The sequence below is a fragment of the Podarcis vaucheri genome, assembly GCF_965113315.1.
Source record: "Podarcis vaucheri genome assembly, chromosome: 1".
Lineage (NCBI taxonomy): Eukaryota > Metazoa > Chordata > Lepidosauria > Squamata > Lacertidae > Podarcis > Podarcis vaucheri.
In genome coordinates, this window is record NC_138759.1 from 103,514,743 (window position 1) to 103,537,906 (window position 23,164).

The 23,164-nt window shown below is 44.4% G+C and overlaps 1 protein-coding gene and 1 long non-coding RNA gene across 4 annotated transcripts in view; one reads left to right on the top strand and one right to left on the bottom strand.

Annotated features, from left to right (window-relative positions):
- LOC309519074 (uncharacterized protein) overlaps window positions 1–23,164 on the top strand; it is a 125,868-nt gene that overhangs the window by 7,789 nt on the left and 94,915 nt on the right. The window lies entirely within an intron of this gene.
- On the bottom strand, window positions 1,284–22,292 carry LOC309519261. 2 transcript variants are annotated; one of them, XR_014213774.1, is made up of 3 exons: window positions 21,192–22,292; window positions 2,450–2,543; window positions 1,284–2,273 (listed from the first exon to the last, which is right to left on the bottom strand). It is a non-coding gene; the product is annotated as an uncharacterized lncRNA (long non-coding RNA). The 2 variants fall into 2 exon arrangements; XR_014213775.1 differs by lacking the exon at window positions 21,192–22,292 and adding an exon at window positions 4,168–4,788.

Sequence of the window (23,164 nt, forward strand, 5' to 3'; positions counted from 1 at the left end):
GCAAAGTGCCTTAATTTAAATACTTTTAATTAAAAGGAAAGTTCATCAAAACCTAACACCCTGTCTTGGCTTTGGCACATTATATTGTGAGCTACAGTGCCACTCTTCTAACTAACATTGGTATACAAACATTTGTTAATCTTTCCTGGTCTGAGTCCCTCCCCACCCCTTGACCAGTCATCCATTTGTAACTAGTATAAATCAGTCCAGGCAAGTCTGTCACTGAAAAAGATTGTTTTCTGGTTTTGAAGTCAGGGCAAAGGACCACAGGCCTGGGAGCCATACGTGGCCCTCCAGACCTTGAGATACTCTGTAAGCCACATCCACCCCCGGCCTTGCTCCATGTCCTCCTTGTGTGGTTTTTGCCTGGCTGGAATTTGTCCTTGAACTGTGATAATAACCCTTACTTGTGTGGATGCAGAGGTATGGAATGGCTAGAAATGCAGGCCACTGTACAAAGGTGAAAGCCACATCTTTTTGTTTCCAGCCACAACCATCACTTGATATATAGCCCCCAGAAGGTGGCTCATGAAACATCCCTTGTGGTGGAAAATGTTCCCTACCCCTGCTTGGAAATGTAAATCAAATGGCAATTCTTCATAGTGACTTTTCCTCACTCAGCCAGTATGTGTGAAAACAAGCTCCTTTCCAGATCCACAGATTGCGGCCAGAACTGTTCCAAGGGTATCAGAAGCTGGAGTGATGTGGCATTTCCAAATGTCTAAATGTACAATGTCATCATCAGGAACGCTGCTTGTCTTGGAGATGGTTGGTTGCTCTAAATCAGTGTTTCCCAAACTTGGGTCTCCTGCTGTTTTTTGGACTACAATTCCCATCATCCCTGACTCCTACTCCTGCTAGCTAGGGATGGTGATAGGTGTTGTAGTCCAACAACAGTGGAAGACCCAAGTTTGGGAAACCCTGCTCTAAATGACTGACAGCATCAACCTATACATGTTTGCTCAGAATGAAGTTCCTATTGTGAAGTTGGTCCTGTTTAGTTTGTATAAAAAGGGTGGGGAAACCTCTGGTCTGGGAGCCAAATGTGGCCCTCTAGTTGTCTCAATCTGACTTTTGGAACACTCCCCAGACTACACCACTCACTGGCCCTTCTTGGTTCTTTGAGTGTTTTTACTTGGCTGGAATGTGCCTTTGACCTCTGAAGATGCCTCTTGTTCATCTGCATGAAGGATAGAGAGGGGCGTGTGAGTGTGAAACCAGCCCGCTGTATGAGGGTAAGCATTAAATTCTTTGCCCTGCCCACTTTAGCAAGTGGGCCTCAGGCTGAAAAAGATTCCCCCCACCCCTGGTGTACAGAATTTAACAAGATACTCCAGCAACCAATAAAAACAAACTGAATTGCAATCCTATGCCCATTTACTGGAAGCAAACGCTACTGAACTCAGGATGCACTTTTGAGTAAACACACACCGGGCTGTGGTGCATAAATTGCAGAGGCTGCTTTTCGTTTGTTTCGAGAAGTGCCAAATACAAGTAAAGATTATACCGTTCATAGATTTCTTTTTCAACAACAACAGGTATTTCAAAAGGTTATTTAGAATATCGCCTTGAAACATAGGACTCTTCGAAAACAAAACAAGAGGGGAGGGGGAAAGGAGCATATTCTCTTTTTTAACAGATGGAAGATCTAAACTGCCAAACTATTTGCTGTTTATTCCAAGTAAACGTGCTTAGGCCTCTCAGCTACATTCAGCCCTCTAAGTGACAGGTCACTTAGGTGACTAGGAAGAGGTCATGTTGTGCAACTTCCGCTTTTTGTTGGGATGCAAATGAATTCACCTCACTAGCTGATTAGGATTATGCCATTACCAGGGAAGTGTAAATAGATGACGAATTCCTGTCTGGGCTTGCATAGCCTCAGAACATCCTAATATCACTGAAGAATATGATCTTGGGACTAAGCTGGCACCAGTCTCCCAAGTTTAAATGCTGAATAAGTACAATGCATACTATTTTCTTGAATTATTATTTCATGATACTGCAAGCATATTCAAAAGATGGATGCATTACGGGTAAAGGTGAGGTTAATTGCACTAAAGTAAGGAGGTTGTCATTGGCTACTGTGCTGCCATACCAATATCTGATTAATTCATCAATTCAGTCAGTGCAGTCCAGTTTGTAAGCATGTGGGAAACATGGAGTGCGGAAGCCTTAGGTTGTTCATTGCAGCTAAATCACAGTGTTTGAAGTCACTATCTTTCACCTCCGATCTTCCATTTTTAAGATGGATTAAGATGTGGCAGGGAGACATCCTAGGAAAAAAGAAATGGGATTAAAAATACATATAATAAACATATAATATAATAATAAACATTTAGTTCTCTTGATTTGAGGTGGTTCACTATTATTCCTATTCCTCAGATAGGGAAGTTGTCATTGAGAAAATACAACTTTCACAATGGCTGAAGTGGGCCTTGAACACACTCACCTCATCTGGACCATATTGTCTGAATTGTGTTTTCCTTTGCAAATTGTAATTCCTTGAGAAAGTTGTCTGTCTTGGTTTTCTGCAGCTTCTTTTCCTAGTTGCATTGGAAAATATCCCATTAAAAAAAAAAGCTGTGCAAAAGGAGTGAACAACAGCGGTGATGGGAAGAGTAACATAAGCCATACTCTAGACTTGAATTTCTGTGCTGGATGAACTACTGTTACAGAACCATCTGCACAGGCTTCCTAGTACAGTACTGCACTGAAGCACTCTGGAGGCTACTGCCTGATCTTTGATTTCCCAGCACTGAGAAATACTTTCAGCATTTATTTTGAAGCCTACATGTGTAAACTGTCCAGGACTAGAAGCATTTCCACTTTTAAAAATAAAGGAGACTAACATCCCCACTAAAAGCTCTGTCATATGGTGTACTTAGGGTTTTCAGGTACTTCGCTCCCAACTGTACATCAGATGGGGGCAAGGCATGCGGGGGGGGGGGGCTGATGAAGTGGGTAGGAAGATTCACGTTGGAGAAGGTGATGCTCTGGGTAGACTGGTCCTAAGCTGTTTAAAGCTTTACAAGTAATAACTGTTAAGGACATCCAGAGGGGCAGCCATGAGAGTCCTGTGGCCTTGGACATCTGCACTGAACATCTGAGACACTTTAAACAGCCATGGCTTTCCGCAAAGAATCCTGGGAAGTATGGTTTGTTCAGGGTGCTCAGAATTGTTAAGAGACTCTAAGTCCCCTCACAACACCACAATTTCCAGAGAACTCTGTAAACTGCAGCTCTCTCTTTGTTAGAAGAATGGGGGTCTTCTAGCAAGGAAGTCACCACGTGATTATAATGTTTCCTCCCCCCCCATTCCATACAAATACGAGATACAGCGTAAAGGAGCTGTTGCCTCTAGTTTTGCTAAATAAACAAATATGACTTCTTGAAGAAAGCAAAGCATGGATAATATGCCGAATGAACTTTTAGCAGATTTGACTAGCAACAACCCTCTCCCTTTTTCAAGGGCCTCTTTCCTGAGCAGGCATTTAACACTCGAGCCAAATTATATGACTGTTTTGTGATATGGATAAATCTGTGCTAAGGACACCAAACTGGTTTCCTTAATGCTTCAGCCAGAATTTTAATGCCCTGGCTGTCCAAAGGTGAAAGGCTAATGAGGAGAAAGGAATTCTTGGATGGGAACAGGACATTTGGGCCCAACAAACCTGCCCTTTTCATATTTATTACAACACACCTCTTTGCATTGTTAGTATATCCTCTGACCTTGTCTTCCTACATAAACACGTGTCACGACCTCCTTACATTCTTAGTAGTTTTTCTCAGGGAGCGCCTTAATGCATGTGAAGGTGCAAATCAATATTCCTTGCTGGATTTGTAGTTTATTTTTACATGTCTGCTTTTTGTGTGCTGCATTCTAAGTCATTAGTATGATGCATGCTCTCTGCCTCCAACTTTCCCTAGTGCCTAGTCCCCGTAGGTAGAAAATCAGTGCTCCAGTTTTTGTCTCTTAGGAGCTCCTAGTGCAACCTTCTCCAGTGCTGGCCATGGCTGTTGGGAATTGCAGTCCAAAACAGCTAAAGGGCAACCAGGTTGACAAAGCCTGGCCTTGTTAGTGGAATGTAATCATTTCGTAAACCTGAGCTTCCAAACTCCCAAGTCTCTGCAATTCAAATATCTAATTGGGGAATGAATGACTATTACCTCTGGTGGAGAGCTGCTACCTCTGTCACCATTGTGTCAGGGATTCTTGGTCCCTCATTCTCACTTGCCTACACCACAAGTACCTGTGTCTGCGTTTCTTCAGTCTTTGAGCTGCCACCAGTTCTCTCTCAGAATGCTTTTAAGCCACCTAGTAATGTGTTTGGATGTGAGACAGTTTTATTAAGGGGACTTCATATACAAAAGGGAAATCTGATACCTATCTGGGGTGTGTGGGGGGGTCTTAAGACGCTAGTTGGCAGTTTCCACAGACTCCAGAGCCACCGCTTCTAACGCTAGCCTCTAAATGGCTTTACCCTCAAGCCAATCTCTGCAATACTTCACCCCAGCCAATGTACTTCCATATCTCTCTCCAACCAACTCCCAACTGCCTACCCACTTCACTCTGTTGATCTCCAACTGTCTGTCCCTAACATTTAACTGTCAACTAGGGTTGCCACACCTCCCTAGAAAAACGGGAGCATCCCTTTTTGGGACTAAAGTGTCTCCTGTCCCATTTGTTCTACAAATGGGACACTTTCCCATCCATATTTGAGTTCCTCGTCAAAACTGCACGGGCAGAGAGTGGATTGGGTGGAGAGAGACAAAGTCTGCATTGGCCGGGCAGAGGGTGGGTCTGGTTCATTGGTTGGTGTCACCTGCCCCCCTCCCTCCAGCTCACTGGACTCAGTGTCCTCACCACTGCTGTAATATCCTCCCCACCTCCAGGAGCAGCCCCTCCCTTCCTTGACACTATCCGGCATGAGAGGGAGGCAGCCGGGTCAAAATGGCAGCTGCGTTACTGTTGGTGCAACTGATGGGGAGAAGGGGGAAAGAGCAGCCTCCTTACCCTCCCTCACCCCCTCCTTTCTTCACACTCACTGGTGTTCCTCCTCAGCCGCTGCTGGTAGGGCATGGTGCAGCCCCCTTCACCACTTAGCCCCCTCACCATCCCAACCTGGCCTCTCTTCCCTCCTCCTCGCTCAATTGTTTCTTGCCACCAGCATGGGTGAGAGGTTGGAGCTGTGGCTCAAGTTGCCTGCAGGAGCTGGCCATCTACCTCTGGCCCCTGCACTGCCACTATAAATTAAACCCAACAAAGCATAATATTTAACGTGATTTAAAGTAAAAATGGGGAGAACCCTCAAAGGGGAAAGAGTGGGGGTGGGGATAGGAGGTGTCCACACAGGGATGAGTTTAATGTCATAACAATACGACAGCAAGAAGAGATGTGGCTGCACATTGAGTGGGATTATTTTGCCACAAACAGTCTAGTTGTGGACATCTCTGCAGACCATGAATTTGCCATTTGATTCAATGGGGGCTTCTGCTATTGATGCAGATGAAGAAGCCTGAAAAAGCTTTGTGTGCAGAATACTGCATGTTCTCAGCATCTACGGATAAAAACAATTAGGATTCTCTCCTGGATATCTTGCAGCCTTTAATGTATAACACAGTGGACTCAACAACAGTCTCTTACATAATTAAAAAGCTGAGGAATGTACTCCTTTGGGTGCCACCATACTAGCTATTTTTCTATTCCAAGAAGAGGCTGTTGTGGTGGTTTACAGCACATCCCAGGTGGAGTCGCTGGGTTGCACTGGATGTTCTACAGAAGTGCACAATAGGATGTGCAAGTAGATTGTGCTTCCTCCGGCTGTGTTTCCCACATAATAATTTGAAGACAAAGGCGGGGGTGAGGAGAAAGCACAACGTCTGTAAATCAAAAAGAGCTTATGCATTTTCCCCATATATATTCTTTCAAAATACTGGTAAGATGAACTGTGCTCAGTCATAGATAGGTAGCCGTGTTGGTCTGCCATAGTCAAAATAAAAAAATTCCTTCCAGTAGCACCTTAAAGACCAACTAAGTTAGTTCTTGGTATGAGCTTTCGTGTGCATGCATGTGTGCATGTGTATCTGAAGAAGTGTGCATGCACACGAAAGCTCATACCAGGAACTAACTTAGTTGGTCTTTAAGGTGCTACTGGAAGGAATTTTTTTATTTTGTGCTCAGTCATGTTTCCTGTCCTCCTATCTATTTAGAACATCCACAGACCATTATTAAGGCTGCAGTCATTTGCACACTTATGCTCCATTGGACATGGTAGGACTGACTTATTTCTGAACAGACATGCATAGTCCTGCGCTGGGCGGTTCCAGTTCTGGGTTTTGCCACTGGGGCATGCATCTCTTCGAAGAGGGACTCGTTTCCTTTGGAAAGACCCTTGAGACGTTTACACAAAAGACTACTTTCTCCACTTCCTTTCTTTACTGACAGGTTGGCTCTGAAGTAGGCCCACTTGTAAATAGAGACCTTCGCATCTGTTTGCAGATTGAGGCCCTTCTTGCTGGTGGAACATCTCAAGTGGAGGCTCCAAGCTTCTTCAGAAGAAGCTTCTGGCCCAGTTACTTTCATTCCTAAACACGAGAAGGATACAAGTAACCCTGAGGCTGTTCTTGGTATGGGAAGAGCAGACATATGTCTGGAGCAGCGCAAAAGTCTGCCAGGAAAGAGAGATGCCATTCAGTTGGCCCACTAAAAGCTGCGCCTGGTGTGAATAAGAACATCATGTGTTTTGTGCATTTATAATGGTGTATCTATGTAGTGTTACCCATTCTGTCTCTCCAAGATCTCAAAAGTCCAAGCAGGTGTGCTGCAGAGAGGATAACATGATCATATGTGCTAGTTTACGTAGTCTGCTTTTTAAACATGGCCAGTCCCTTGTGGAAAACTTGCACAGGTAAAGATTTTTCCATGTGGCCTGCATCCTGTGTAGCGAGCCTTGGCAGCAGGAACTAAATTCTTTCAAAGAAGGAAATGCCAATTGTTTAGGGCCAATTTAAAATTCCTTTCATATTGTGTCAGCCAAGCACTTCTGTCTTGTCTGGGCCTCTTAGTCTTCTTTATTGGCTTGCATCTTCGTTGTCCTTGATAAATGCCTTTCGATGGCTTACTTTTGTCCCTGATTTCAATCTCTGTCCCTTCCTGTTTTGATCTTCCTACCCTCAGCAATGGAGGAAAAGGCCCTTTGTTTGACCAGGTCTGAGCCTCAGCCATGGACTGGTGCTTATTCCCAATGCTGATGCTTGCATTTTGACATAGATTTGGATCTCACATATATCTATAATGGGCATTAAACTACAGATGCTGGGAGTCTGTAATTGTGATGCCCTCAGCAGCTCTTGGTATCTTACCTTGATATTCTAATCTCTGTCTTTTGCATAGATTAGAAAGGAGGCCCCTAACCTGACTGGCTGCAATGTACCTACTAAGATAGGAAGATGGTTATCAGTTCATTAGGCTCTTGTTATCCATACCTGCCATTTAGGCTCTTATCAAATGCTGTTTGAGGAAAGTCTAATCATACCTATCAACCCACAACATTATCCACTGGAACAACTTTTACCTCCCTTCCGCACCCCAGGGGGGTGGGGGGGTGGGGAACAAAATGAAGCACTAGCTAGAGGATTTCATCTTGTAAATCCAGGTTGGCTGGCTGCAAACCAGGTTGCTCAAGAGTAGTCTGTTGCAAGGCCAGACCTGGGGACTAGCAGAAAAAGAGCTACTCTTCACATGCTGCCATAAAACCTGACATTGCTCCGGTGTTGCTGCCTGATAAGCGAGTCGAAATGCTTAGCATCTGGGTGCCAATATGTTTCCTACACGGCAGCCTGCCTGACAAAAGTTAAACGGCAGCACTGGGATTAAAGTAGGCAAAAGGTTTGTGGCAGAACTATTTAGTAGCCAAAATCTTATCCCTTTAATGGCAATATAAGAAGATGCTTACTCTGGGGCTCTATGAGGTAAGCAGGGCACAATTGTATACATCCTTTGCTTCTAAAAGGAATATAAAATCCCCTTGGTGTAGAATTAAGAACTGTTGGGGTTCTCTGGAAGACAGAAGCTGTGGTGCAAAGGCTTCACCCCTAAGAAGCCCGTTGCAGTTCACTGAGAGAGTTCTGCAATGAAGGAGATAAATTTTCCATGCTCAGATTTCTATGGCAATCATGGCATTCTAGATGACATGTGGCTCAAAATTCAGGGCTGTAGTTGAACAGGGAGCACCCTAATAATTTCATACCCCCCATGACTATGTGAGCCCCAGTATCATATACATTAAGGTTCAGCTAAAACACAGGATATACTGATTCAGAACCAGTGCACTCCTTTTTAGTGATTCTTGACAGCTTCAGGCCTAAAAAACAAAATGCTCCAAAAGTGGTCCATTGCTAGAATGATTGCCTCTAGCAATCTAGATCTTAATTGGGCAGGAGGGAAACAGAGGAAAAACGTGATGCAATTAGTAGCAACAGAGGGGTTAAACTCTAGCTATGAGCATTTCTGGGTATCCATGAAAGCAGTAGAATTAAGGGTAAATGGAATACAGTTAAGAAAATGGACTCAAGTAAAATGGCAGTGTAGGGCAGAGCTTTTCAAATTGCCTCGACATGTTAGCGAGTCAGCTGCAGTGTGTAGGTGTGTCGCGCGAAAGATCTTTTCGCTTCTCCTGGGGCTGGAAAGGGGTTAGTTTAACCTCTGGTTAAACTGAATTACTGTGTCAAGAAATGATGCAAGTCTAAAAAGTGTGGCAACAACATAATTTTTTTTGGAAAGCTTTGGTGTATGGGGTAGGCAAATGCTGCTCCTCACCTCAGAAACCAGAGTCACAAAGGGTAGATTTGCACCTCTCTCATTTGTGACTGAAGTCTCTGGCCCCAGTGGTGTCTTCACATGCATGTGTTTCCCCATGCTAGACTGGTTTTCATTTAATCTTATTTTTCTTTGTGGGGGCAGGGTTAAGTGCTTCAGTAGGGGATTATTGCTGTGGGGGCAAAACCTTCCTACTACCCTTGACATTGGGCAGCAACCAATTAATACAGTGGTGCCTCGGGTTACATACGCTTCAGGTTACATACGCTTCAGGTTACAGACTCTGCTAACCCAGAAATATTACCTCGGGTTAAGAACTTTGCTTCAGGATGAGAACAGAGATCGCCCGGCAGCGGTGGTGCAGCAGCAGCAGGAGGCCCCATTAGCTAAAGTGGTGCTTCAGGTTAAGAACAGACCTCCAGACCGAATTAAGTTCTTAACCCGAGGTACCACTGTACAGGGACTGAGAAGGGGCTCCTCTCTTTTGATGACAGCTTCAGGGGAGTGGAGGAAGGGCAATATGTTTCCAATACCCCTTCCCCCCCAAACAACAACACCACCATCCCAGGAATGAATTTGGAAGAAAGAGGAGGAGGCCATGAGAACCATTGGTTTCCTTCTCCATTCTGCCCCGAAGAACACAGCTGGTGTGTGGGTAAAAGTTCCTTGCCTCCTCCCTAGGGTCTTGTGCCTGTGTAAAAGGGGGCAGGTTCATGTTTAGAGAAGCAGACCTGCTTCTGCTCTGACTGAAGCAATGCCTTGATGGATTGGAGTAAGGGAATGTGGTTGAGCAACGGCTTGGCACTCCTCATCTGTCACCCTCCCATTACTTTTGATGGTTTTTCTTTCCTTTTTTCCTTTTGCTAGTGTTAACTGAGAGAAACATTTCCAGTTCATTGGAAAACTTAAGATTCTAGAAATTTTGCTTTAAAAACCCTCAGCAAGCTGTGTTTGAAAGGAGAATTTCTATTTCCAAATGCACACTCACCCAAACAGTGTTGCCCATTCGGATTTCTTGCCAAACAACACACGCTGTACCTTGAGGTTTTTGTTTTGATTTTTGTTTTAAAAAGCATAGAACACTGTCTAAAGCAAACATTGCAGGATAGCTATGATCATATTTCTTGACATTCTTCTTGTGTGCATAAACACGGGCTCTATGCTGGCTTTCGACTGTGCTTCCACTAGTCGAAAATGACATGTACAGATGCTAGGTTGGCACAAGGCTCGAAACCAAACTGGTAGAGTTCGGGAACGCTGAGCCAGACCAAAATATGAGGTCGAGGAAGCTGCTCTTATAATAATAGTGGTTATCTGTTTAATGTGTGATCTGGTGGCGACTGGATGTTGACCATAGGCAATTATGCATGCTCTAAAAACTGGCTGCAGAAAAATCCAGAGTTTCTGTAGGCCAGGAAGACAACTCAGACTGTGAGAAAGGGCAGCTCTATTTCCTCTTAAACTAATTGTTCCTTTGATTTGATTTCACCAGTTTTAAAAAGGCACAATTTCACTGCCACTAGGAATGCTGCTGAATTTAAGAACACCTTCTTAGATTACTGACTCTAAGAGTGCAAAACATTTGGATTAGATTGGTTCTTGAGGGAATTGATGCAAACAGTAATGTTCCTGCAGAGGTCCCATTGACTTCAGTGGGGCATATGCAGGAGAAATTCCTGATGGTGGATTGTGCATTAGCATTTTTTTCAGTTGAGGGAAACTTAGGAGGGGGTGTATATTGAGGACTGCAACCTCAAGTAATAGCTCACCTATGTGAATGAGACAAGAAAGCTACAATACAGGGGAAATATTCATAATGCCTCACATCTCCTGAAACCCAGCATTTTTCAGTTGTGGAATATATGTTCACACATTCAGCTGCCAGTCATCAAGTGTAACAAAATTAAGTGATATTCATACATGTGTGAACCTTCTCTTTGTTTGCCAGTGAGGAGTGTGGGTGCTTGAACGCCTAACATTTTTTAAAATCACAATAATATCGAGTTCATTTTTTGATTCATAAAGCCATGCTAACTTTGCATCTTAGAGACATGTTTCCTCCTGAGTTATTTTAAAATTTATTTTTAAGTTACCTCTGACCATGATCCAGCTGAAGTTCAGGCCCCCTTCAAGCCTAGCATGGAACTTTTTAGTCAGAGTAAAATGTGCTTAAATTTGCTGGATTGTGGTCTATTTGTTATTGCAGTCTGCATGTATGAAGTCCGTTGATTAAATAAATTGCAAAAACGTTATACTTTAATTTCAAGGTCTAGAAACAAGTGATCTAGAAGCTACAGTTTTCTTATTATCTTAATACATGAAGGATTGCAGCAAAGAACTGACTTGTTTTGCCTCTTTGAAAAACCATGAGAACTGTTCACGGTTTGTTTTGCACATGAGCAGAGTAGGGATTTGGATGTGGTTACTTACACATAATCTTATGTACATAAGGCAGGAAGGGCTGATCGAGAGGAGCACCACTGCAGACTTGATCTCCCAGCAGCGGTGTCACTACCACATATCTGAATGGTGAGAGTGCAGGATAGCTGGTGGAGAGATCAGAGCAGTTTATGGACACCAGATTGGCACTGCCAGTGTGCCTGAACTGCCCCAACCTCGCTGTTGCCCTGCTCAGCCCCTCCTCTTGTCCTGGTAGGCAACAGTGATGTCACTGCAGGGGTGCACTTTGGTCTTTCAAATTTCAGTGGTGCCCTGAATGAGGCCAAAATTCAGCACCCCCCACCTTTTGCCTTCCATTCTGCATGCGTTCTAGATCATAGTTATGGTGCCATGTGGCACGCCCCCCTCAGCTCAGCACCCAGTGTGGGGAGACTGGTTCTGCTGCCCTAAATTTGCTTTGGTCATGGCTAGGATGCCAAGTTCACATTCCACTCTTTTGGCTGCTCCTGATATTTGGTGAAACTGCACCACACACACACACACACACACACACACACACACACACACACACACAAAAATCAAGACATCCACTATTCTAAATAAATAGGTTGTAGAGGCCTGGCCTTATAAAGAAACTGTGTTTGAAACATTCCTTTCAGAACAAATAGGAAATTAAAGCAAAGTTACTTCGAGTGTGGGTAATGGATATTCCTAAGCCTCTGGAAAATGGATATTCCCTAACGATCCTTATTCAAAATCATTAAGGATTTGAAAAACATAAGGGCTAGAAACTTATAAAGAAAAAACATCCACACCTACAGTAACTTTGCTAGAATTTTTTTGTTTGTTTTGGAAACCTTCTTGAATGATTTATCCTCACAATCTTGTCTAGAAATTAACAGTTTCATATTTTTTTAAAAAAAAAATAGAAAAGTACTTAAAATAATTGTGTTCAACCAATAGTGCACAATTTTGAACCTTCTAAGCTGAGCACAGCCAAATAGGGCAGCTTATTGGGGTCTTGCTGCTGTGACTGCAAAAGTGGAGATGTATGTGTCACCTGGCAGATCCCAATAAATGGCTGGTGGGAAGCATAAATTAAACTGGCAGATATATAGACATGTTAGCTTTTCTCATAACAGCATTGTGACATATGTCCTAATAGGTGAACAGTGAAGCACAAGTCGGAGGTGCCCTTGAAGATGAAGGACTGGTGCAGATCTCTTTAAGACAGGACTAGGAAACCTCCAGTTTATGGCTCAAATCTGGCCCCTCGGGGGTCCCAGTTTAGTCTGCCAGGCTATTCCTGGCAAACCACACTTACCTGTCTGTCTTATCCCTGGTTCCATATGTGAGATTAGGACTCAGGGGTCAGCAAACTTTTTCAGCAGGGGGCCGGTCCACTGTCCCTCAGACCTTGTGGGAGGCCGGACTATATTTTGAAAAGAAAAATGAACGAATTCCTGTGCCCCACAGATAACCCAGAGATGCATTTTAAATAAAAGGACACATTCTAGGACACACTGATTTCCGGGACTGTCCGTGGGCCGGATTTAGAAGGCGATTGAGCCTTAGTTTGCCTACCGATGGATTAGGTGTAGGACAGATATGGATGTAGCTTCAAAGGGACCTCAAAGTGAGCTCTTGATTGTTCCTTTGCTGAAGCAAGAGGTGCTCCCACATCGCAAAAAAGTTTGCACTGAAACCCCTGCTAAAATGTATTACTGTAAACTGCCCCGTGTTCCTCAGATGAAGGGCAGTATATGAATCTAATAAATAACAATAAAATATTAAATAATAATTTAAATGTGGTAAGCTGCACTTGGGGACTCCAGGCCGCAGAGCAGACAGGGCTGGTGAATCAGTGGCCCCTCAAGTGTTACTGGACTAGGACCTCTGTCATCCCTGATCATTGGCATGCTGTCTGATGGGAGTAAGAGGGACAGCATGGAATCATAGAGTTGGAAGAGACTCTGAGAGTCATCTAAGTCCAACTTCCTGCAATGTAGGAATATTTTGCCCAATGTGGGGCTCGACCCCATGATCTTGAGATTGAGAGTTGGGACACAGGTCCTCCAGCCCTGTCCGAAGGCAAGCTCAGGTCATATCTGGGCCTTAATTTTTTCCCAGCAGAATGGAAGGTTGAGCTCTGGTTCAGCTTTGCCTATGCCCTGCCACAGTTTTGCCTCTAGAGAGGCACAATTGCTGCAGGTGAGGATGACAAGCAAGCCTCAGACTGATTTATCTCCATCCTCCCAGTCTAAAGATGGGTCTCTGTGGTTGTTATAGCCATCATCATATATTATTTCAGAGGTTCGGGCTAGATGGTCTTCATAGTCCCTTCCAACTCTACAATTCTACGGTTCTGTTAATGATGCAGTGACTGTGATCCCCTCAGTTTCATCCTATTAAACACAGAGGAGTGAAATGTGTCTTACATAATGTCTGCATTAGGTCCCTAATTTTAACCTGAGGGGAAGAATTTTACTTTTTAAAATGCCCCCCCAATAGACTTGGTAGGGGCAGAGAGACTCTCCCGGATCAATTTATAATAAAACACCGATATTCTATTTCTTTTTGAATGGCAGCATTTTAGCGCAATGTGAAAAGCGCACTTCATTCACTCCCTTGGCTGTTTATGTATTTATGCCAAATCGGTGGTAGCATCGCGCATAAGGATCTATCATATTAGAGAAGGAGAAAATGTCTATTATAATACTTTCTGCTCTCGGTTTCCTCTACAGTAATGCCCTTACACCTTTTCCTTTTTCAGGCTTTCTGTAGCATCCTAAACAGAAAGATATTGAAGGGAGCTGTTGCTGCTTTGATCCTTATGCTTGTTGTCAAAGCGCTTGGGAATGAAGAGACTGTTGGCTACAATTGACTGTGACAATTAGGAGATGATCAGAGCCCTAGAGTGGAGCACTTAAAGGGTAATTTACATGTCAGTTTGTCGAATAATAAAAAAAAGATATTCAGCTAAGATTCCCCCCCTCCTCTCCCCCACTCAGTGCCTTGTAAACTGCAATTTGTGCTCTGGTAAAGGGGGGAGGAAAAAAAAAACCCCTGGCAGAGGAGTTAGGATAGCCATTTCCATTTGAAAAGAGGCAATCATAGGGCCACTGCTGAGCCTATTGTCCACTAAAAATGCTGATTTGCAGTCAGGGAGTGAAAGAGTGGAACCATCACTACAGAGAACCTCCTACAAGGTAACTCCCTCCCTTATTCTGGTGCCTTTTAAAATGTTGTTTAAAGGGGTTTGCTGCACCTTAACCCCCCCCCCATTTACTAGCATTATAACTGGGTAACTGGGCCTGAATGGCCTTCATCGTATAACAGCAACGGCAAAAATAATAATAACAACAGCAATGTCAGCATTTGAAGGGAGGGAAGTGGAAAAGAGCAAGATTATCAACCAGGCAGGTTGAGATCCCGGCTGGAACTGCTACCTCTTCCATCTGATCCTCTCTGCCCTTCTCCTGCCTTTTGTATGATGCCACCACAATGCCATTATTGATGCTATGGCCATCTAAGCCCAGGTGACTTAAGTTGTGCTCTGTTTTCAACATGCGTTCCCAGTTAGTCTACAAGCCTTTCCTTATATCCAGAAACTCCTGGTCTGCAGCCAACCCAGTGATGGAGGCCAGGCCCCCTTTGCTGCTCTGCTTGAGAGTCTGCTATTCCCCAAGTGGTGTTGTGATCACTTCAACAGGACATGTCTGCTGTAAAGGTAAAGGACCCCTGGACAGTTAAGGACCCCTGGACAGTTAAGGACCCCTGGACAGTTAAGTCCAGTCAAAGGCAGCTATGGGGTTGTGGCGCTCATCTCACTTCAGGCCAAGGGAGCTGGTGTTTGTCTGCAGACAGCTTTCTGAGTCATGTGGCCAGCATGACTAAACTGCTTCTGGCACAACGGGACACTGTGACGAGTGCCAGAGTACATGGAAACACTGTTTACTGTCATGCCACAGTGGTACCTATTTATCTACTCCCACTGGTGTGCTTTTGAACTGCTAGGTTGGCAGGAACAGGGACAGAGCAACAGGAGCTTTCCTTGTTGCATGGATTGGAACTGCCAACCTGATCAGCAAGCCCAAGAGGCTCAGTGATTTAGACCACAGTGCCACCCGCTCCCACTGTACCTGTACTTACCGACTGCAACACATGCTGCCTGTCCTTGAGAGAGGCTGAGGTGGAGAGTTTTTGGTGGGGTCCTCCTGTTTGTCTTGCTTTGCATTGAAACCTAGCAGTCAATGTCTATTTTTATTTGTTTTTTTAAAAGCTTTTGGAAAGAAATAACCTGAACCTCAGAAGCTGCCTCATGCTGTTTCAGTTTAAGTCAGTTTTGTCCACAGGAACTGATTGGGGTTTCTGACCAAAGTCTTTCCCCTGAGATGCCGGAAATTGAATCTGGGAAGACTCCTCCCTTCTCCATCTGATTTTGAAGGGTTTCTTTCAGGGGCCCTCATGACAACAGTTTTTCAAAGGGGGTGGTGGTGGATGCTGCACTCACACATGCTGAGGGACAAAATAAATGCAGAACGGGGTCCTTGGTACATGCAGGGACATTGTTTTGTTTGCAGTGATCTACCCTTCCCTGTGCATGGATTGGATACTGCTTCAATAGTGCACTGGGACTGCAGCGAAAGTAAATAGCACGTCAGGATGGAGAGTTAGGCTAAAGGGAAACAAGCAAACAGGGGGTGGGGTGGGTGGGAGCGGGGAGAGAGAGGCATTACATATATGACATGTGTCCTCCAAGCACTATCCCTCTTCACATCCTTTACTTGGCAAAGCAGAACGACACCTTGCAATGTGAAGAGCCATAGGGTTGTTGCTGTTGTTGTTGGGGGGCAGCGGAGAAAGAATTTGCTGTGGAGAATGCCCCCTTATAGTTTAAAGGAGTGGGGGGTGGGGTGGGGGAGAAGAGAACAATCAGCCCCAGCTGCACATCCCCCAGGCCCAATTTGCTCCTCCCCGTAGGAAATCCACCGCACGCCATCTGCTCAAGTGAAGACACTTGATCACAGAAGACTACTGTGGCTTCCCCAAAGCCATCTCCATGAAGGCAGGTTTCCCAGCCCCAGAGAGAAGATCTGTAGTCAAAGACATAGATAGAGTCTGCTGGAACAGGGACGGGAAGAAGCCCATTTGAACCCACGTTCAAATATCACCCAAGTGCTGTAGCGTGTTGTTTACAACAGGATATGCACCTAAATATGGCCCCCAGTGCCCAATCCAGGGTGGATGCCCTCCTAACGCAACCTGGGGCAGGCCCTTGTCCTCATGCTGGCCGCACAATCCAGAAATTGGCAGGATGCCAAAACGGGGTGGGGTGATAGAATTGTAGAGTTGGGAGGGACCACGAGGGTCATCTAGTCCAACCCCCTGCAATGCAGGAATCTTTTGCCCAACGTGGGGCTCGAACTCACGACTCTGAAATTAAGAGTCTCATGCTCTTACCGGCTGAGTGGCATGTGGGAAGGTGAGGTGAGCAAACATCTCTAAGGAGAGATTTCCGCAATCTGGGGTAGGAGGGAGTCTCTTGCTGCTACCAAACACAACTCAGAAATGGATGTATTGCCCGTTCCAGAAGATCTTAACAATCAGGTCGGTTTGTGTAGTAGCAAATAGTCCTTCAGGCATCTTGTCCCATGGTTGTTTAGGGCTTTAAAAATACACATATTTTCCTGCCCATTGTAGTGTATACAATATGTTACTTTTAGATTTCTCTCCTTCACCGCCCCTCCTGTGTTTTAACTTTCTGAATGCCCATGTGTCCCGCCCCCCCCCACTTCTCTGGATGTGTCCTGCCAGTAAGAAAAAGAAAAGGATGCATAAAGAATCAGCAGGCACATTAAGAACAAACAATATAATGAAGCAGGGAGCATGGGATAGCTTTTGGCTTAACCAGTATCTGCAGAATCAAGGCAGAGCAAATGTGTATCAAAAATCAGCCACAGTAGGAGGTATCCGTCTCCCAGGTAATGGCTAAATGACAAGCAGATGAGCCGCCATCATATTGATTTAAGCATTTTGTTCCAGCCAGTCACAATTAACTTTGATTTGTTTTTACTTTCCTCTTACAGGTTTGCATTTAAAGCACTCTGAGAGCACTAATTGTATAAAATTTTACTCACTGCACATTCTCTTTCTGAAGAGGCAATGAATGAATGAAGAGGAATTTATTTGAGATTCTAAAGCAGGGGATTCTCAGAGCACTTTTCACTCTGTGTGAAATTGGTACGGAAGGTGAGTGGCAAGGTAGACTGAAATACCGTGAGGAAAGAGGAGAAAAAGTCTAGAGTATCTAAGAGCCGTCCGTCTTCAGGATAAGCACATTGGTCCTTGATCCTGATATTGTTAGCCATGTGCTTAAAGCTGCATTGAAATGAGCGGAACTTATATTATTATTATTATCATCCTTAATCAATTATATAGCACCTGACACTTTCTAAGTACTATAAGACAGCCCTGTCCCTATTACAATCTAATTGAAAGGAAATGATTTTTTTAAAAATTATTATTTTAAAAGCAGGAATAGTTCTCTTTTAGTGGAACCAGCCCATGAAAAATCACTGCCTCTGTTCTGCAGTGGTGCACAGGGGCAATTACCCCCAGACACAACATTGTTAAGGGGCACAACATTTCAACACCCAGTGCTGCCTCAATACAGCAGTGCTCTTCTGCCGCCGGGCTCTGTTGAAAATAGTTTCTCCATGAGAACCAGGAAGTAACCTATCTAGACAACAGAACAACTCTTTTTCTCTCTGCGACTGTGATCTCCTTGGTGCCATGGAAGCCGTTAGTCAGTTGAATGCACCCTCCCTTCATTTCCCTCCCACCCAACCCCCCATCTGTGCAGCCCCGGGTGCTGGCAACCCATGCTATGCCACTGGTATTCAGTCCTTAATGTGAATCACTAATAGGGGGGTTTAGGGTCTACACACACTAGCCCCAGCTAATTAGTACCAGGATCTACAAAAGCAGTTACCAGGTGGCTGCCACAGAGCTCTTTCTGGTGACCAGGACACCAGGGTATCTCTCAGAAAGTGAGAGATCTTCTCTTCCCCCAAGGTCTCTGCATATGCAGAGATTAAGGAGGGGAAGAGGTAGCACACTTTATGCTGGATGGAAGAGGAACTCCATGCCTCTCTTGAGGTTTCTGACACACACATTAAAGAACTTGTGGAAGGCATGAGCCTAACTTCACACCCAGCCTCGGAAACTCTCAAGAGCACTAAGAATATATCTTGTCGCTACTGAGCATTTCCAAATCCTGGTGTGGTACACAGACTGACTCAGTCCTTGAATCCCTATGCCAGCTGACTTGCAGAAGGAACTGGGCCAGTGGCAACCACAAATAATGCCTATCAGTGTCAGTCAAAAGTTGTGGTCCCCCTGAACTTGTCCCATGGAACTTCGGCATGACTCACATTCTCTGGGATGTAGCAATTCTTTAGGAAATTCATACCAAATGTGTTTGCTTTAGGAATCTTCACATACATTTGCTTCAGTAACTTAACTTTTTAAAAAGGGCTTCAGAAATAGCCGTAGGCAAAAATTACTGTCTATGGCAGTGTGAGTTTTCACAGGTGACAGCCAGTTCAGGGTGGATGGAGAAGGTGGTGAGTTGAACGCATGATGTATGGGGGTAACCAGCAAAGTCATAGAATCATAGAATCATAGAGTTGGAAGAGACCACAAGGGCCATCGAGTCCAACCCCCTGCCAAGCAGGAAACACCATCAGAGCACTCCTGACATATGCTTGTCAAGCCTCTGCTTAAAGACCTCCAAAGAAGGAGACTCCACCACACTCCTTGGCAGCAAATTCCACAAGTCTCTCCCCCCCCCCCCAAGTGTTTTCTTTGCAGGGACCAGCAAGGGTTTTTTTGTTTGTTTTTTTTGTAGGGGATTGGTACGCATAACTACTCATTTTTAATATTGTATTTTAAAATTGCTATAACCTGCCCTGGGATATTAATGGTAAGAGAAATAAATAAGCAGAACACAGCAAGTGATAATTGGAGTGCCAAAACCACCACCTTAATGGCTGAAGTACTGGACACAAATCAAACCTATAACTTAAACATTTGGGAGAGTATCACAGTATGAGTACTAAATAACTGCAGCAACACTAATTATGAAGACAGTACATATGTTTTGCAGCACTGAAAGCGTACGCCTTAGTCAATTTCTTCCCCAGCGATAGCTTTCTACCAACGTTTTTGTGTCTATATAAGTAACAGGGAATGATAGGTTAGAACAGTGGAGAAATATATAAAATATAGTAGGGGAGTGGGGAACATTGGTGCTGGTTTGCTTGGTGAATAAATCTCATCTTTTGATTACTGTAATCCCAACCCATTTTTTATGGGTGATATGTTCAAACAATTTCCAATATTTTCCAATTGTGAAAGCTGGGGATTTGATACTCTAAAAAGAAAAGAAAATCATGAGATTCCACTGCCCAACAATGTAAACTGAGCCTGCAAGAGACAGCATGGTTGTATTCCTTGACATGATAACATCTACGTGGATTCCCAAATTTTCTGGCTACAACTTAAAATATAGAGCAGCAAGGTTGTCCAGAAGGGGTTGGAAATGGACTCCACAGATTCACAAGACACAGTCTCTTCTGTGTACTTGTTCCGTCTCCCACTGGTCCTTTCCTACTGTTGACATTAACACCCCTTCCTCTGTTTATTCCTTTCTATAATGAATTCCCTTTTATAATCTAGGGCCTCCTAGATCCACTTTTATAAAACCTCCATCCCCATAAGAGTGTTTCCTTTTTGGTGATCGGCAAGAATAGTCTCATGGCATTTATTAATGTTCCATTTAATGTGTCTCTTACGGCCATCTTAAACATATCTGGCACCATGGTGCAAAGATCCCTCTGGCGCTCTGCCCCCCGCCATTTCCCAGAGTTGTTGACCTTTTCCCAAGCCTCTGCGGGGATCGCTCTCCTCCCGCGGAGGCTTGGGAAGGAAGCTGCATGCCCGCCAGCCATATGGTTGACGGGGTGCAGCTGGCAGGTGTGTAAGAGGGAAAGGGGAGGCCGCCGGCAAAGCCGCACAGCTCCCCCACTTGCTAGGGCGCCCCTGAGAGGCCGGCGCCCTGGCGCAATGCACCACTAAGCCCAATGGGAAAGACGGCTCTGGTGTCTCTATTTTCCTCCTGCCCCCACTCTACCTTGCTATACAGATTCCTTCCTAAATTGAAGATGGCATTTCAATAGAGAAAAGCCTGGACCTCAGTAGTGAGGTTGGGAGATGTTTGATTTAAACAGATTACGAAGCAGCTCTAAGCTGCTTAAGACTGAGGAAGCAGGGGAGAGAGAAACTTAGCAGAAAGTCTAACATCCCATTCCCCATCATCCACAATTTCTCCTTAAAATTGAATCTGAAGCAAAACTTCAGAAACTCCTCCAATCCTCTAACCAGTTTCCAGCTGGGACTGGCAACAGAAGAACCTCGATTGGAAATGGCAGAGCCCTGTGAGGAAAGTCTGTTCTTGTTAGACTTCCAACAGGGACTAGAAGTTGGAGAACTAAACATCTTAGCACACAACCTGTTCTTGTGAGATTTCCACCCCGATAAAGCAGGCTTAGATCCAACTCCTCATATACTGTAAGAGAGGTAGCGGGGGCTGCAATTCTATTCAGGTCTGTGGAGCTGGAGATATTTACAGTAGACTTTCCGTTTTAAAAGTTTTAGGCAAATCGTAGCATTTCGACTGGAATGGGGAATTAAAAAAGGCATTTTTAACCATTTCACTCCTGCATATCCCTTCCCAAGTCTCATGGTCATCCTCACCTGAAGCGCTGCAGCACGTATGGCACGAAACCACCCATTTTGATTTCACAGAAGGGGCGAATGAAGATCTCCACCAGGAATTATGATGGTGAAATGGGAACATGCTACACCGCCCTGCCGCCACAGCTGCCGCAGCCGCCGCAGCCGCCCTTACCTGGGTTGCAAAGATGAGGTGGATTCCAGCAAAATCTCATCAGAATCTCACGAGGTCTCACTGGAAACTAGCACTGCTGGTGGCAGAGGCAGCAGGGTACGCATGGGGTTTTCTCACCCCGAGGCGGTTGCTTTACCTCACCTCATGCATGGGTTGGCCCTGATTGTAGCACCAGGGGATTCTCTTTTGGACTGGGACCATACAGGCGCTGCCAAACTTATTCTGAAAAGATATTTCCCTTTTTTGTGTGTGGGATAGGAAGCATGATGCCATTATTTCCACCCTGTTCCAGCTTGCCCTGCCAAAAGTGATGTGCTGTCACTGAGTTAATTATGTATGTATTTATCTTGTTTATTCCCACCACAGTGTTGCTGTCTTCCATTTGTAGGGAAGCAGAACTGGGTTTTAGAGACAGCGTATTCTTTCGAGAAAAGCATTCCAAATACTTTCCAGCTTGAAACGCAACTTGTCAATCCGTTGGACCATAAGGATGCACCACTTTAGAGACAAAGGTGCGTTCGAGCACACACTGCACCTCTGATCCCACTGAAATGTCTCCAAGGATTGCTGGTGAACTCATAGCTCAGCTGGGACCACGTGGAGCCATTTGCATTTCACCCATCACAATTGTGCAAATCAGCATGGTCAGGTATACAGTGCATACCCAGAGGCCCCAATTCATACAAAAAACACCTGTACTCAGTCCCAGCTGACTTATAGGGCTGCCAAATGTGAGAAGTGGGCCAAAGAGTTCTGTGGTATCTTAAAGGATAACTAGTTTGCAATGGTGTAAAGTTTTCATATGCAGGAGCCTACATCATTAGAGAAGGTGGGAGCTGTGGATTGAGGCATAATGGAGGGAAAACAGGCTTAGGAAGGTTTATTGTGTGTTCTGCAGAGTGTGTCTTAAAGCAAATGCTTGGGCTTTGTTGCACAGATCTAATAGCAGGCTTACACCAGATGAAATCTGGCCCCTTATAGCTCTTTTGTAGCTAATTATTAATTTGTTCAGTGCTGTAAGTGAAAAGAAAAATATGTTCTTAATTAAGGAGCCTGGGAAAATGTAACATGTTTTAGTTGCATTTGTCATTTAGCTGACAAACAAACAAACAACAATTAAACTTTACACTTAGTCATCTGTGAACTATGCATATGAGAAACTTAATTCAGGATTTAATTTTTTTTTGCCATATTAAAAAAAAAAGCTATCGCAGGAGATTATTTTTTGTTTATTAATGAATTCTTATTCTAAAATGAGATACGATGCTATTGGAGAAGTTATGGCCCATATTGTTAAAAGATGTGTTAATTGCACAAATGTCCATATGCTAAGTCACTTCAAAGGTACAAAAATTGGCCTCAGTTTTTTGTTTCAACAGTCCCCAGCATGGAAAGATTACGTCCTTTGGCTTGGAAGCAACCCACCACAATGCGACTGCCAAAGCCCTCCAATGAAGTAGAGTCACCATTATTCTAGCACTAAGTGAGCTATGCTCAATTTATGCTCCACACATGTTAGTGTGCATGAAAGAGAGGATTAGTCTAGTAAAGTCCAACCTTTTGTCAAGAGTGCCACTAGTCAAATCTCAAATATAACAAAGTGTGCACTATAGTACATGCAGATTTTCTCTCAATGTTTTGCTTCTGCTCTATTCAGAAAACTACAGCGTGGTTCTATTAGACCTTTTGGGTCCTGCATAGGGGATGCCACAAATTCTCTCTTCTTCTGCAACTTGTGGTTTGTTGTTGTTGTTTAGTCATTTAGTCGTGTCCGACTCTTTGTGACCCCAAGGACCAGAGCACGCCAGGCACTCCTGTCTTCCACTGCCTCCCGCAGTTTGGTCAAACTCATGCTGGTTTGCCACCCATGATCTAGCACTATGTTCATTTAGTATCTATGAACAGATCATGGAATGTTTGGTCTGGCACAGAATTTGGTTGACTGAGAAGATCAGTTTTCATTTTAGGTGATG